The sequence below is a fragment of the Chiloscyllium plagiosum genome, chromosome 11, assembly GCF_004010195.1.
Source record: "Chiloscyllium plagiosum isolate BGI_BamShark_2017 chromosome 11, ASM401019v2, whole genome shotgun sequence".
Taxonomy (NCBI): Eukaryota; Metazoa; Chordata; class Chondrichthyes; order Orectolobiformes; family Hemiscylliidae; genus Chiloscyllium; species Chiloscyllium plagiosum.
In genome coordinates this window covers 80844286-80859984 of record NC_057720.1, presented here as the reverse complement: position 1 = coordinate 80859984, position 15699 = coordinate 80844286, and positions in this window count along the sequence as shown.

The following is a 15699-nucleotide window of genomic DNA, read 5'->3' as shown; positions in this document are numbered from 1 at the left end:
TTTTTAAACAAACAGATGCTGTAGACTAAGGATAGATTTTTATGATCATATTACTCAAGTGACACAAGGATTGATTTGCCTCAGTTATTAGACTGAAGCCAAACTCTTAAACAGAGAAAGAGTTGCTTGTGCGGGGCATGAATAGGGTAAATAGATAAAGTCTTTTCCCTAGGGTCAGGGAGTCCAGAACTAGAGGGCATAGGTTTAGGGTGAGAGGGGAAAGATATAAAAGAGACCTAAGGGGCAACTTTTTCACACAGAGGGTGGTACGTGTATGGACTGAGCTGCGAGGAAGTGGTGGAGGCTGGTAAAATTGCATAATCTAAGAGGCATTTGGATGGTATATGAATAGGAAAGTATTGAAGGGATATGGGCCGGGTGCTGATAGGTGGGACTAGATTGGGTTGGGATATTTGGTTGGCATGGACGGGTTGGACCGAAGGGCCTGTTTCCGTGCTGTACATCTCAAAGACTCTTTGAGTCTATAGCATCCTCTTATCCACATTTCAATCTTCTTTTATATCCAACAAATAAAACAGATGCCCCTCTGTGTTGTAGGTTAGTCTGGTATGGTCTCCTTCACCAGGTGGGGTAAAAGCAATCAATCTTCCCAGGATGTTACTATCACTACCTTTATCATTGTCTGTCATACACTGTCTCCCCCAAAGCCTTCTTAGAATCTTTTGTTTACACTGGAATTCTACTGACATTAGAGTCTAAGCTGCACAAGGTTCACACCATACAAAGTTGAAACCTCAACGTAACATTCCTAATCCATTGTGTTACATGCATGACTTGCTGTGCCTCTATGTTTAGTACATCTGAGATACTATCCACTCAAAGAGACACTCTACTTCTAGTAGGAATGTATAATTTAATCTTTAGATTCTATGACTCTAGACCCCTGAACTGATGGAAGTCTGAAGGCTTCTCACTATCTTGTTCTCAACTCCAAGTCATTCAGCTACCTCATCACATAGTTAATAGCAGGGAGAAGGTCATTGTCATTGATAATTGGTCACTAGTCCACAGACCAATCAGGTACATGTTGCCAGTCAAACCTCTGTCTACACAACCATTTAGCTCCAGATTGTCTGCAAATACGTTCCATTCTGTGATTCACAATGAGTACAAGATTACTAGCCTTCAAAACATGCAGCAATCCTTTGGTGATCCTTGGGTTTAAAACAGGGCTTTTCTCATTTCAGTTCACAATTAAAATAACAGGAAAATAAAGAAGAAACACCAACTTTACAATCAGGAATGTTACTCAATGAGGCACAGTCAATCAGCATTGAATTGCTACATTGATACAGTGTAGCAAGAAGCTTACAGGCAGAGATATAGTCTATCAGTGGTGTTACATTGAGTTATACACCATAACAAGAAGGTCACAGTCAGGGCCACAGTCTATCAGGAATATTATATTGAGTGATACAGTGCATCAGGATTGCTATGCTGAAAGACAATGACTATCAGTAATGCTGTATCGAGTAATACAGTGTATCAAGAGGGTTATAGTGAGAGCTATAGTAGATCAGGAGTGTTAGATTCACAGACATAGTGTATCAGGAATGTTGCACAAAGAGGCGCAGTGTATCAGAAATTTTACGCTGAGAGGCACAGCATATGAAGAGTTACATTCAGAGGCGCACTATGTCAGTTATGTTACATTCAGAGACTCAGTCTGTCAGGAGTGAATCACAGTGTATATGGGGAGGCATTAGTAATATTATCACCAGACGATGAATCTAGAGGCCCAGGTAATGTCCTGGGGACCTGTGTTTAAATCCTGCCAAGGCAGATGGTGGAATTTGAATTGGTGAAATACAATTGAAATTGAATTCAATAAAAATCTGGAATTAAGAATCTAATGATGACCATGAATCCACTGTGAGACAAACCCATCTAGTTCACTAATGTCCTTTAGGGAAGGAAACTGCCATCCTTACCTGCTCTGGCCTACATATGACTCCAGACCCACACAATGTGGTCGACTCTTAACTGCCATCTGGGATGGGCAGTAAATGCCAAATGAATATATAAAAAAAGAGTTTTACATTCAAAGGCATGTTACATTGAGAATCGCAGTATTCTAGGTGTGGTACTTTGATAGACATAACGTATCTGGAGTGTTACACTGACAGACACATTTTCTGCTGAGAGACATGGTATATCAGGAGTGTTACATTGAGAGATATAGTGTATCAGAACTATGACACACAGAGATGCATTATATCAGGAGAGTTACATTGAGTGAATCAGGTGTGTTTTGCTGAGAGGCAGAATATATCAGGAATTTGACTTCAAAAGCCATGGTATACCTATAGAGAGCCACAGTGTATCAGGAGTTATATATTGAGAATCAGTAAGAAGTGTTGAGTGCCCCAAGACCTACTTCCCTTATCAGAAGGGAGAGTACTGAGGATGGAAGTGAAATCAGAAGCAGAAGCAGTGGTGTTTCCATTGCAAAAAAAATTGGGATACAGTTTTTCAGAATGCAGGAACCTGAGGGGTAAACCCATGGGAATTATTGGCATTTGTATGGATGAATCGCAAAGGAAGATCAAAATGAAAAGGCCGCAGATCAGATTGTAGCTTGAAGTACAACTAACAGAGGGAGTCACTTCTCTGAATACAGACGACATACATGGGGTAGATGAGAAATATAAGTTTTTTTCTGCAAAGGAAAAATAATGCCCCCCTCCCCCGATCAAAGGAAACATTCCAGCCCATAACTACATCAAGGTATACAGGGGCTATTCAAATACTCTTTCTACTTTCTTGTAGAGAGTTCAATGAATATTTTGGAATAGGAGGAGAACATTTCCCAGTTCTGTTGTGCAAGGTCGAATTGGATTGTGGCTTGTTGTCTGGTCAAGTGTTACTCTTTCGGCGGGTTGTTACTCATGCCCCCCTACACATTAACAGCACAGAGATGGAACAAGTGGGGAGTGTCAAGCTCCTGAGAGTGGTCATCAACAACAAGCTTTCTTGGACTCTTCATGTGGATACACTGGTTACAAAGGCCCAACAACGTCTCTTCTTCCTCAGGCAGCTGAGGAAATTTGGCATGATGGCGAATACCCTTGCCAATTTTTTAATAAGTGCGCCATTGAGAGCATTGTGTCTGGATGTATCATTACCTTGTATGGCAACTGTACCATTCAAGATTGGACACGGTTACAGAGAGTGGTGAAGTCGGCCTGGACAATCACAAAGACCAACCTCCCATCTATTGAAACCATTTACCAGGCCCACTGTCAAGGAAAGGCCACCAGCATTTTCAAAGATCCATCCCACCCTGGCAATATTAGTCTACAACCTCTACCATCGGGGAGAAGGTACAGAAGCCTGAACACGTGCACCAGCCGGTTTCAAAACAGTTTCTACCCTAATGTTGTTAGAATATTGAATGGACTCACAAAATCTTAACATTCACCTGTACCTGTGTTTTTGTTTTTACTGCTGTTTACCTATTATTTACTATCTATGCTACTTAACAATGTAACCTGCCTGTATTGCTTGCAAGACAAAACTTTTCACTGTGTCTCAGTACACGTGACAATTAATTCAATTCAAGTCAATTCAATTCTGAGTAGTTGAGAAAATACCATTGGAAGGAATTGAATTACTTCTGGGTTATGATTTGGCAGGAGTGAAAGTTATAACTTTGCCTGTAGTCCATAAGATGATAAGACATTGGAATAGAAATTAGGCCATTCTGCCCATCAAATCTTTTCCATCATTCAGTCATGGCTGATAAGTTTCTCAACCCCATCCTCCCACATTCTCCCCATAACCCTTGATCCCCTTGATACTCAAGAACTTTTCAATTTCAGTCTTATATATTCTAAACGACCTGGCCTCTACAGCCTTCTGTGGCAATGCATTCCATAGATTCACCACTCTCTGGCTGAAGTTTCTCCTTATCTCTTTTCTAAAAGGCCTTCCCTCTACTCTAAGGCTGTGCCCTCAGGTCCTAGTCTCTCCTACCAATGGAAATATCTTCCCAACATCCATTCTATCCAGGCCATTCAGTATTCTGTATGCTTCAATAGATTACCCCTTTTAACCGTCTAAACTCCATCAAGTATAGAGTTGTCGAATGTTCCTCATATGTTAAGCTTTTCATTTCTGGGACCATTCTCGTAAACCTCCTCTGAACATTTTCCAGGGCCAGTATATCCTTCCTGAGATATGGGGCCCAAACTGCATGCAATACTCCAAATGTAGTCTGATCAGAGCCTTACAGAGCCTCAGAAGTACATCCCTGCTTTTATATTCAAGTCCTCCCAAAATAAATGCCATAATTGCATTTGCCTTCCTAACTACTGACTCAACCTGCAAGTTTACCTTGAGAGAATCCTGGACTAGAACTCGCAAGTTTCTTTGCACTTCAGATTTCTGAATTTTTTCCCCATTTAGAAAACAGTCCATGCCTCTATTCTTTCTACCAAAGTGCATGACCTCACACTTTCCCACATAGTACTCCACCTGCCACTTCTTTGCCCACTCTCCTAACCTGTCCAAATCCTCCTACAGCCTCCCTGCCTCCTTCTGCTACCTGTACCTCTACCTACCTTTGTATCATCTGCAAACCTAGCCAGAATGCCTTCAGTTCCTTTATCTATAGCGTTAATGTATAAAGTTTCCAACCCTGAGCCTTGCGGCACATCACTTCTTACCAGCTGCCAACCGGAGAGGGACCCTTTTATCCTCACTCTCTGCTTTCTGCCAGACAGCCAAGCTTCTATCCAAGCTAGCTCCTTGCCTCTGACACCATGGCTCTTACGTTACTCAGTAGCCTTCTGCGAGGCACGTTGTCAAGTGCCTTTTTGAAGTCCAGGTGGATAACATCCATTGGCTCTCCTTGGTCTAACCTGCTTGCTACTTCCTCAAAGAATTCTAGCAGATTTGTCAGGCATAGCCTCCCCCTTGATCAAACTGTGCTGACTTTGCCTTATTTTACCATATACTTCCAAGTATTCAGAATTTTAATCCTTCACAATGAATTCCAGGATCTTACCCATGACCAAGGTTAGGCTAATTGGTTTGTAACTTTCCATCTTTTGCTTTACTCCCTTTTTAAACAGGGGTGTACATTAGTGATTTTCCAGTCCTCTGGGACCCTCCCTGATTCTAGAGATTCCTGCAAATCACCACTAACACCTCCACCATCTCTTTAGTTATCTCTCTTAGTACTCTGGGGTGTAGTCCATCTGGTCCAATTGATTTATCCACCTTAGGACCAATCAGTTTTTCTTCCACCTTATCCTTGGTGATGGCCACCATATTCAGCTCTGACCCTCACGCTCATGAATTTTTGAGATATTACTTATGTCTTCCACCATGAAGACTGACTCAAAGTTGTCATGATTTGGAGATGCCAGTGTTGGACTGGGGTGTACAAAGTTTAAAATGACACAACACCAGGCAGCAAAAATTTATTGCTATAAATTCTGTGTCTTAAAATTGTGTACTCCACAACCACCTGATGAAGGAGCAGCACTCCAAAAACTCATGCTTCCAATTGAACCTGTTGGACTCTAACCTGGTGTTGTGTGATTTTTAACTTTGACTCAAAGTAATTATTAATTTCCTCAGCCATCTCCTTGATCCCCCCTACTATCTCGCCAGTGTCACTTTCCAATGGAGCAATGTCCACTTTGCCTCTCATTTGTCCTTTAAACATTTAAAGAAACTCTTATAGTCTTCTTTGTATTACTGGCTAGCTTACCCTCATATTTAATCTCCTCCCTCCTTATTTCTTTTTTTGTTGCCCTCTGTTGGTCTTTGTAAGCTTTCCAATCCTCTGACTTCCCACTGCTCTTTGTCACATTAGTTTTCTCTTTTGCATTTATGCCTCATCCTCATCCTTCCTGTACCATGCTTCTTTTTCTTTGGAATGTATATCTGCTGTGTCTCCTGAATTACTCCCAGAAGCTCCTGCCATTGTTTTTCCACTGTCTTTCCTTCTAGGCTCCTCTCCCAATCAATCCTACCCAGTTCCTCCCTCATGCCTCTGTAGTTGCCTTTATTCAGCTGTAATACAGTTACCTCTGATTCTATCTTCTCCCTCTCAAATTGCAGAGTAAATCCAATCAGACTATGGTCACTGCCTCCTAAGGGTTCCTTAACCTTAAGCTCGCTTATCAAGTCTGCCTCATTGCACAACACTAAATCCAGTATTGTCTGTTCCCTAGTGGGCTCCACCACACGCTGCTCCAAATAATCATCTCGTTAATTTTCTCCAAGTTCCTTCTCTTGCAATCATGTAAAGTTATGTAAAGACCAAACGACACTCAGGACACAGAACTATCGTTTGAATAGGTTATCGGTAATTTTTTTCATTGTTTAGTAATGGCTAAAATGCATTGATTTTAGTAAGGCCTTTGACAAGGTCACACTTAGTAGAGTTGGTTAGTGAGGTTAGATCACATGGGATCTAAGGAAAGATAACCAATTGGATGCAAAATTGGCTTGATGGTAGAAGACAGAGAGTGGTAATAGAAGATTGTAATTTGGACTGGAGGCCTTGTCCAGCAGTGGGCCATAAGGATCAATTCTGCGTCCACTGTTATTCATCATTTATATCAATGATCTCAATGAGAATATAGGTGGTCTGGTTAGGAGGTTTGCAGATGTCACCAAAATTGGTAGTACAGTGGACTGTGTAGAAGGTTATATAAGAGTCCAGTGAGATCTTGATCAGATGGGCTAATGAGCTGAGGAGTGGCCATTGGAGTTCAATTTAGATAAATGTGAAATGTTGCATTTTGGTAAGGCAAACCAAGACAGGACATATACAGTTAATGGCAGGACCCTTGAGGGTGTTGCTGAGCAAAGAGACCTAGGGGTGCAGGTAAATTGTTCCTTCAAAGTGGAGTCACAGGTAGACAGGATGGTGAGGAAGATGTTTGGCACGTTGGTCTTTTTTGGTTAGAGTATTGAGTATAGGAGTTGGGATGTCATGTTGTGGCTATACAAGACATTGGTAAGGCCACTTTTGGAATACTGTGTTCAATTCTGGTCTCCCTGCTATAGAAAAGTTAGTGTTAAAGTAGAAAGGGTGCTGAAAAAATGTACAAGGAGTAAATTTCATCCTGGAGTGTCAGAGGCTGAGACGTGACCTTCGGGAGGTTTATGAAATCATGAGGGGCATAGTTCAGGTGAATAACTACGGTCTTTTTTCAAAGGTAGGGAACTTCAAAACCTGAGGGCATAGGTTTAAGTTAAGAGGGGAAAGATTTAAAAGGGACCTGAGAGGCAACTCCTTCACGCAGAGGGTGGTGCATGTATGGAATGAAATGCCAGAGGAAGTGGTAGAAGTGGGTACAATTACAACACTTCAAAGAAATGTTACAGGTACATGAATAGGAAAGGGTTAGAGGGATATGGGCCAAGTGAAGACAATAGGACTAGTTCAGTTAGGATATCTGGTTGGCATGAACAAATTGGACCAAAGTGTCTGTTTCTGTTCTCACTGACTCTATGACCTCTCAGAGGTCCCAGTGATAATGTGAGTGGATGTTTGCGTAGTTGGTGCTCCATTTAAGAAGGAGGGTATTCAGAAGAAGTGCTTGGCATGTCTTTGTTATTTAAGACTCAGGATATTGAGAAATCAATATTGAGTAAGTCAGTATAGACAGCTCAGTGAGGCAGAGCTGAAGGAATTCTAGGATGTTATTATATTCAAACCAGAGTTCACATGAGGAAGTACAGACATCTTTACAGACCTGCAGATGAAGAATGGATAAAAGTTCATCCATTAGTGGTCCTGCTCAGATTTTGTAAGGAGATATTGGAAGTGGCACATGAGATTCTTATAGAGTGTGTATAGAAACCTGGACAATGCAGGCATTGATAAACAGGTATCTTACATGGCCAAGACTTCATAAAGATGTAATGCAGTTCTGTATTACATGTTATACAGCATAATGTGGTAAGAATACCTCATCATGTAATCAGACTAGCATCTTTGAGATCTATATCAGAATGATTTAGTTGAATGCTTATTGATTATATCGGAGCATTATTAAAAAGAAACACAGACATGAATATACCTTTATAGAGGATTGGTTTATGAGGACAGATTGATTCAACTGGGACTATACTCATTGGAATTTAAAAGAATGCAGGTCAATCTTATAGAAACATATAGAATTATGAAGGGACTTATGGAAGCAAGGAGGTTTATTCCACTGGCTGGTAAAACTAGAACTAGGACATAGCCTCAAAATAAGGGGGAGCATGCTATGGTCTGAGTTGAGGAAGATCTTCTTTACCCAAAGGGTTATGAATCTGTGGAGTTCCCCGCCCAGTGAAGCAGTTGACGCTGCCTTATTGAATGTTTTTAAGGCAAAGATAGTTAGATTTTTGGACAGAAAAGGAATAAAAGTGAGTGGAAGGGTAAGTGGAACTGAGTCCATGATAGGATCAGCCATGATCTTATGGAATGGTGGAGCAGGCTCCATGGGTCAGATGGCCTACTCCTGTTTCCAGTTCTTATGTGCTTATAGCCTGATTCCAAAAACCTTTAACTTTGGGATGATTACAGCCAGGGTAGGCGTGGACCGTTAACTCAGGTTTTTACTTGTAATGGACTACCAATTGAGTTACAATCTGGTCAGGGCTCTAACTTTCTGCCTAAAGTTTTCCAGGAGGTCATTTGTAGTTTTGGCATACACCAATTGAATGTCATCCATAAACATAAGGAACTTTGGAGAGGGATCAGTAAACTCTCAAAAACATGATTAACGCATTCTGTCACAAATACCCACAGGATTGGGACAAAGAATTAGATTTATTACTATTTGCTATCAGAGATTCCCAGCATGGATCTATCAGGTTTAATCCATTTGAGTTAGTTTATGGTCATGAGATTAGTAGTATATTAAATTTGATTAGGGATAAGTTCATGAATGAAAAGGACGAAAACTCAGTGTTGAATTTCCTGTCCATGTTTCTGGAATGACTTACAGAAGCATGTAAGGTATCATAAAAACATTTAAACTAAGCAAAATCAAAAAAAAAAGGCAGATAACATTCATCAAGTAGAACATTTCAAGCAGGAGATGAAATATTGGTACTGTTGCCTATACAAGTTGAACCTCTGAAGGTGAAATTTATCGTCTGCACAAATTCATTGGAAGGGTTCGTAAAGTGACTCATCTAATATATACTCCTGACCTTGGGAAGAAGAATCTGTTAAGTCACATAAACAGATTGAAAACAATAGCATTGTAGGGGATAAAGATAAGGATGAACAAGTGTGTCAGGTGGTAAGAGTAGTGGAAGATTAGTAGAGTGAGTTAGTATGAAAGGTAGGTAGTTCTCCAAACGGTTCAACTAGCTAACACTGAGTTAGACACTGTTCTCATATCGAGAGAGAAAATGGGAGGCTATTGTGAGACTACTGAGGAAATGTAAGTCACCTGTAGAGATATACCTGCATGTACTACATTAGCTAGCCCTGATGTGGATGTAGGAGAGTGATAAAACAGCATCCTTATTGGTTGAGCATAGGAGAATGAGCTCAGGTGAAAACCTGAGATTCTTTACACACTGGAAAACCATTTGACTAAAAGCAGCTGAGTTCACTCGTATGTTTTGTCAGAAATTTGAGTGTAACTTTAGCACAACAGCTGCACCTTTAACAAGATTGTTATAGGACAAGCAAACCTGATATGGTCAGCAGAATGCCAAGTGGCCTTTGAGAATCTGAAGGCAGTCCGAATAAATAAACCAATGGTAGCCACCTCTGATTTTTGAAACCCTTTCAAAATGGGGATTGATACCCATGGATTGAGAGAATGGGATTTGTCTTGTTGCTGCCTGATGAGTTGGGAACAAAGGAACCAGTGGAATGCTTCTCCAGAAGTTTGAACCAGAATTGGAGGCAGTGCTCTACTATGGAGGAAAAGGCTTTAGATTTGTTGTTGGCTCTTCACAACTTCAATGTCTATGTCCAACACATGAACAAGGAGACGTTAACCTACACTGACAACAATCCAATGGCCTTCATTAAAAAGTCTGAAACTCAGAATGTGATTCAGAAGGAGTGTTTTTGTTGAAAGCATTAATGTCAAGATTATTTACATTGCTAGAAAAGATGATGTAACTGCTGATGCATTGCTCCAAGTATAAAATATTGGAAGGAGTTAAAGCTTTGAGAAATGCTAAGATTGTGGAAGGTTATACAAGGGGAGAGGAAGAATAAATGGATGCAAGTCTCTTTGTGCAGATGGCAGCAGAGTTGGACATGCCTGCTGGAGATCCTCTGCTCCACCCGTTTTTTTTCTCTTTTCTTTTTCCTTTCTTTTCTTTCTTTTCAGTTCTTCTCCTCCCTTAGCATCGGTGGTGAAGCCCGGAGCTGCGGCAGGCCTGGGCAGCAAGTCCAGGACCAGCAAGCCTGGAAACGCATGTGGGCTACGTGTCCCAGAGCAGCGCGTGGGAAGCAGGCCCCGTGAGCAGCACACCCGGGCAGAAACTAGTGTGAGGGAGACAGTTTTGAAACTTACCTGGAGCAGCTGAGTGCCGGTATGGAACCGCCTGGAAATTTGGAGCGGAGGGGAGACGTGGTGTGATGCGAGTGGTCAGACAACGTGTCGAGGCCCTGCACTGAGCTGCTGCAATGTAACATTTATTTGAAATTTCCTGCCATACTATAATGATGTCCTATTTTTAACTTATCTTTCAACTCTGTAAAGCAACGCAACTACTTTTATTCCTCTGCTGTATCCGAGATTTGTACCTCAGTACCTGTACCTGAGGTGTTGCCATAAGAGGCAGACATGATAAAAACTTTTCACTTTACTCCTACAATGGAGTACATGTGACAGTAAAGGATATTCTGTTCTATGTTTTTATTTTATTTTGTAATGAACTGCTTTTTGAAATGGTGTTGCTTGCCTTTTAACAGTGGAAGCAGGGAAAGGCCTTTTTATTTTCATTTTTCTGTATTTTTAGTTGTGGACTGAAGTAGAAAAAGAACTGTTTTAAAGTCAAGGATTATTGAAGGAGTGCTGCATGTTTTCGAAAGCAAGTGGCCTGACACTCATTGTTGGTCCTGTTTACGAAGTTTGCTGGTACAAGCTGGAGTAGGACAAGGTGCAGAGTGTTGGAACCAGGGGTGGGTTCAAATGGAGATTCAGCTTCCGACATGTAGTCGACCCTGTGAACAGGGATCACTGAACTGCTTTTCTGGTTTGTCCCTCCACTCAAGACACCCATGTTTTATTTTACCCTATACATGTCAGTCTGTGTGCAAGCCGAAAGGAGAGCTCATCAGGAGATTAGTATTTCAACTAGTAGAATTATATGCTAATGGATCATAATTGTTTACTAGCCTCTAGTTACTTGTAATAAATAGTCATTCTTGTTAAATATAGAAACCTTACCTATGCTTTCTACCAACCCACATCTGAAAGTCAAGTACATTTTGGAGTTCTGTGTATCCTTTTCAAATTTTTAACTTTTGTCACATCTGCAGAAATAGCAGAGTTTGATTTCCAGCGTGGTATGACAGGAATAGAACATCGAAAGACACAGTGTACAAGAAATATTACAGAGAGACTAAAACGTTCCATTGAGAGGCACAGTATATGTGCAGCATTATTTGGGGGGCACAAGAGTATTACATAAGGAGGCATAATATTTCAGAAGGATTACATTGAATAACACAGTGTAGCGTGGGTGGTACATTAAGAGGCACAGACTATCAGGAGTTTTACATGGAGAGGTACAACGTATCAGATGTATTGGACTGAAAGACATACTGTTTTAGTAGCGTTACTTTGGGAGGCTCAGTATATCAGGAGGATTATATCAGGAGGGTTATATCAGGAGTGTTACACTGAGACATATAGTGATATAAGCAGCATTACATGAGAGCCACAGTATATCAGGGATATCGTATTTGATAATCACAATTAACTAGGAGTGTTACACTGACAGTCACAGTTAACCACAGATCATCAGTAGTGCTATATTGAGAGGCACAGTATATCTGGAGTTTTACACTGAAAGGCACAGTGTTTTACACTAAATGACTGTATCAAGAATCTGATATTGAGAGGCACAAAATACCAGGGGTTATTACATTGCTGGCCATGGTGTTTCTGAATATGAAATTGAGAGAGATGGTATATCTGGAGTGTTTCTTTGAGAGACATAGTGTACCCGCAATGTCACAGTCATTTACTAGTTGTACTGTTGTATTGCATTCTTTATTTATCAGCAACTATCGGGACCAATCATGCCAGGAAGAGACAGAGAGCTTAATAACAGCTATTAACACTGAGACTACATCAGGGAAAAATGGTTGCTACCTATAATTAAAGAACTTGCAAAGCATTCATAGCAAGATAGATTAATTAATGGCATAAATGGAGTTAAACAAATGTGATCTTGTCACCAGTACTCAGTCATATGTAGTTAAGTGGTTGTCCAAAGCTGACATTTTATATTACAAATTACCTGACTTTAAGGAAAGACAGTGGAAACTGAAAAGTTGGTTTTGTAGCTGAACTGTTAAAGGATGAGATAACTGAAATGATAAAGCGCCTTATCCCAGAAAATCAGAATGCAGAGCCAGTATGCGTTAGAACTAAGAAGAAACAAAGAGCAGAAAACACTGCTGGGAATTGTTTATGTATCCCTGAACAGTAATCCCTCGGTGCTGAATAAGCAAACATTGTCTGATTACAGGAATGCATAGCAGTAACAAAAATCATAGGGAGATTTAAACGGCATAAAAACTGGGCAAACCAAATTGGCACAGGTTGCTTAGAGGACAAACTCTTGCAATGTATTCAAAACATGCTTTTTTTAGAACATTATGTTAAGGGACAATTACACGCCAGTGTATTTTGGATCTAACATTGTGTAAATGAGGCAGGGTTAATTAGTGATCTTATAGGAAAGTGTCCTCTGGGAAAGAGTGATCAAAATGTGATAGAAATTTCAAAGCAAGTTTGAGATTAATGTTAAGATTGAAACTACAGGCTTTAAATTGAAACACAGCAAATTAAAAGACACATTAGCTGAGTTAAATAGGAAAGTTAGTGCGAACAGAATGGCAGAAAGTAAGCAAAATTATTCAGCAGTTGGCCCAACTCTCAATGAAAAATTAGAAAAATATAAAAAAACAGCATGGGAAAACTGATACAACTGTGATTAGCAAGGTCGGTTGAAGGTGACTTTGCATTAAAACGCAAGGCTTACAAAAAAGAACAAGAGCCTTGAAATTGCCAGTTTTGAAGGAAAGTCAGCAACGAGGCAAACGTTATGAAAGGAGATTTGCAGCAGCATACGGCTAGATTAACATGTTGGTTATACTCGTCCAACTGGTGGAGGCCAGGAACGAGGTCATACTTCCACTAGGGAGCAAGGAATCTATGAATGAACCTTGGAAGGCAGTGGGAACAGCGAATAAAGGCATTTAATGCCCACAGTGGCACAGCGAGGGCATGGCAGCAGGGCTAAAAGAGTTTTATTGTCTACACTTGCATGGTCAAGTTGACTTTAAGCCTTGTGCATTGTGTGCCATCTATCCCTTACACTGCACCACACCCCAATCACTCATCCGGCAACACACACTGGCACTTCAGGTCTCATCTCTAATGTCACTATACCAAACCTCACCGACTGCACATTCATATTGAGACATCTCTGCAAACCTACAGTTATTAACAAAAGGAGGTGTGCTATCATTGAGGATAGAATTTTAAAGGAGTCCGAGCAGAGATGTGTAGCAGACCCAAGCAACAAATTCAGCAAGGCCTACCTTGGCATTGCGGTCAATATGTGCTTCCTTTCATAAGTTAAAAATCACACAACACCAGGTTATAGCCCAACAGGTTTATTTGGAAGTACAAGCTTTCAGAGCACTGCTCTTTCATCAGGTAGCTAGTGAAGCAGGATCATAGGACACAGAATTTATAGTAAAAGATCCAACTGATGAGATGTGTTGAACAACCCTAGATTGTGGTTTAGACCTTCTCTAAGTGGAATGGCAAGTTCCTCACAAGTCAGCGGCGAAATGCTAGAGGATGGTTATTTTCCACCATTACAGACTTTGTTAACAACTCAGACTCATTAATATTCAGCCCTCCAGCTGATCAATCTTGCCAAACAGGCTCAAAGTCATGTAAACCCCAACAAAAGGAAGCCAGGGTGTGCACCTGGTGGATTCAGTTTGCTGCTTGCTCTGAATGCTTCCTGTGTCACGTCCAGTCAAACCCCATGAGCTTGGGGCACCAGCCATTTGTATCCCTCACCCACAGACATTGACATTTGCCATCTGCCAAACCATCACTACCATCCTGGCACTTCTTTGATGCACTGGCAGTGTACTTTGGAAGCATAGATTTGCATTTCAGGGTGCACCAGCAATGAGCATTGAAAGGGGTGCATTGGGCTCACACACACACACCAACAGGCTCCCAGCTTGAAGACTAGAATAGGCTGGACCTCAGGGCTGCTCACTCACTCTTGTAGCGTTCCCTCGCTTAACACTTACTGCATGTTTGCAGCATCCATGCCTTACTTTGCTTTGCCGTGTTAATTAGCAGAGTTAGACAACCAGGCAGTTTGCCTTGCTGGTCACAATCTGCAGATGAATTTAGGTGATAAATATAATGCATGAGCAGCAAGCAAGCAGCCATGTCTCAAAATCTTACAAGGGGTAGTTCTTCCCAAAGTTAATGAGGAGACCTTTCAGTCAGGGATACCTGGCACAGAATCACAAGGACAGTCTCCCATACCAGTCCAGGGGATTGACCGCAGTCAGTCTAGATATCTCCTGCCATTGTCTTTGGGGCAGTGAGAGCCCCAACTCTGCCCACACCTCTTTCTCACCATTATGCCTTCAGCTGTGAGGAGCAGTGATTGGGCCAGTGGAGTATACATTTGAGCATATCCCCAGCACTGGTTCTCCATGGCACAGTCCCCGCAGATGGCCAGATTGTCACATCGCTCGCTGCACGGAGGTAGCCAATGTGGGCCATTGACTTATTTTTGCCTGTCTGCCACCACCCCCTCCTCCCTGTGTATTGTGTAAAGTTGACGACTGCCACAGGGCCCTCACCTGCTGGGGGCTGAGTGGGTACCTGGTTCCCTGGCTGCCCTCCGAGTGCCAGCAGCCTGGGGTGTTCCTTCCTCAGCCAGCTGCCAAGCTGTGGCAGTGAGGAGCGCACCAGAGCGTGCTCCCAAACATTCGAACACTCCCACCACAGGGTCAGTATCTGAGCTGGTGGGTGGGCAGGAGTCAGTCTTGCCTGTGCTTCCTCAAGGGCCTCAGCACTCTCACCGTCAGAGTACCAGGACGGCACTTTTGAGGGAACTGGCTGTTTGCCTACAGCGGTCACAGAGAGGCTACTGGCACCTGAAAGGCACAAGAGAAAGGAGTTATCATGGCCAGTCATTAGAAGCAGTGTGCAATGATAGAGAGTGACAGCACAGTTAGTGGGAGGGAGGTAGTGGAATGATAAAAGGTGCTTACTTGTTTGGTGGGATATAGATTTTTCAGCATCCTTGCAGGATCGTTCCTGGTCTTCTCCTGCTGAGGCAAGGATTCTCTCCTCACAGGGATGAGAACGCAAATGCCAGCCATTCCCTCAGTTCATACAAGTTCTCTTTGCCCTGTCATATGGGTTATCTTCTCCTGTCATGATTGAAAGGAGGTGGGGGCGCACT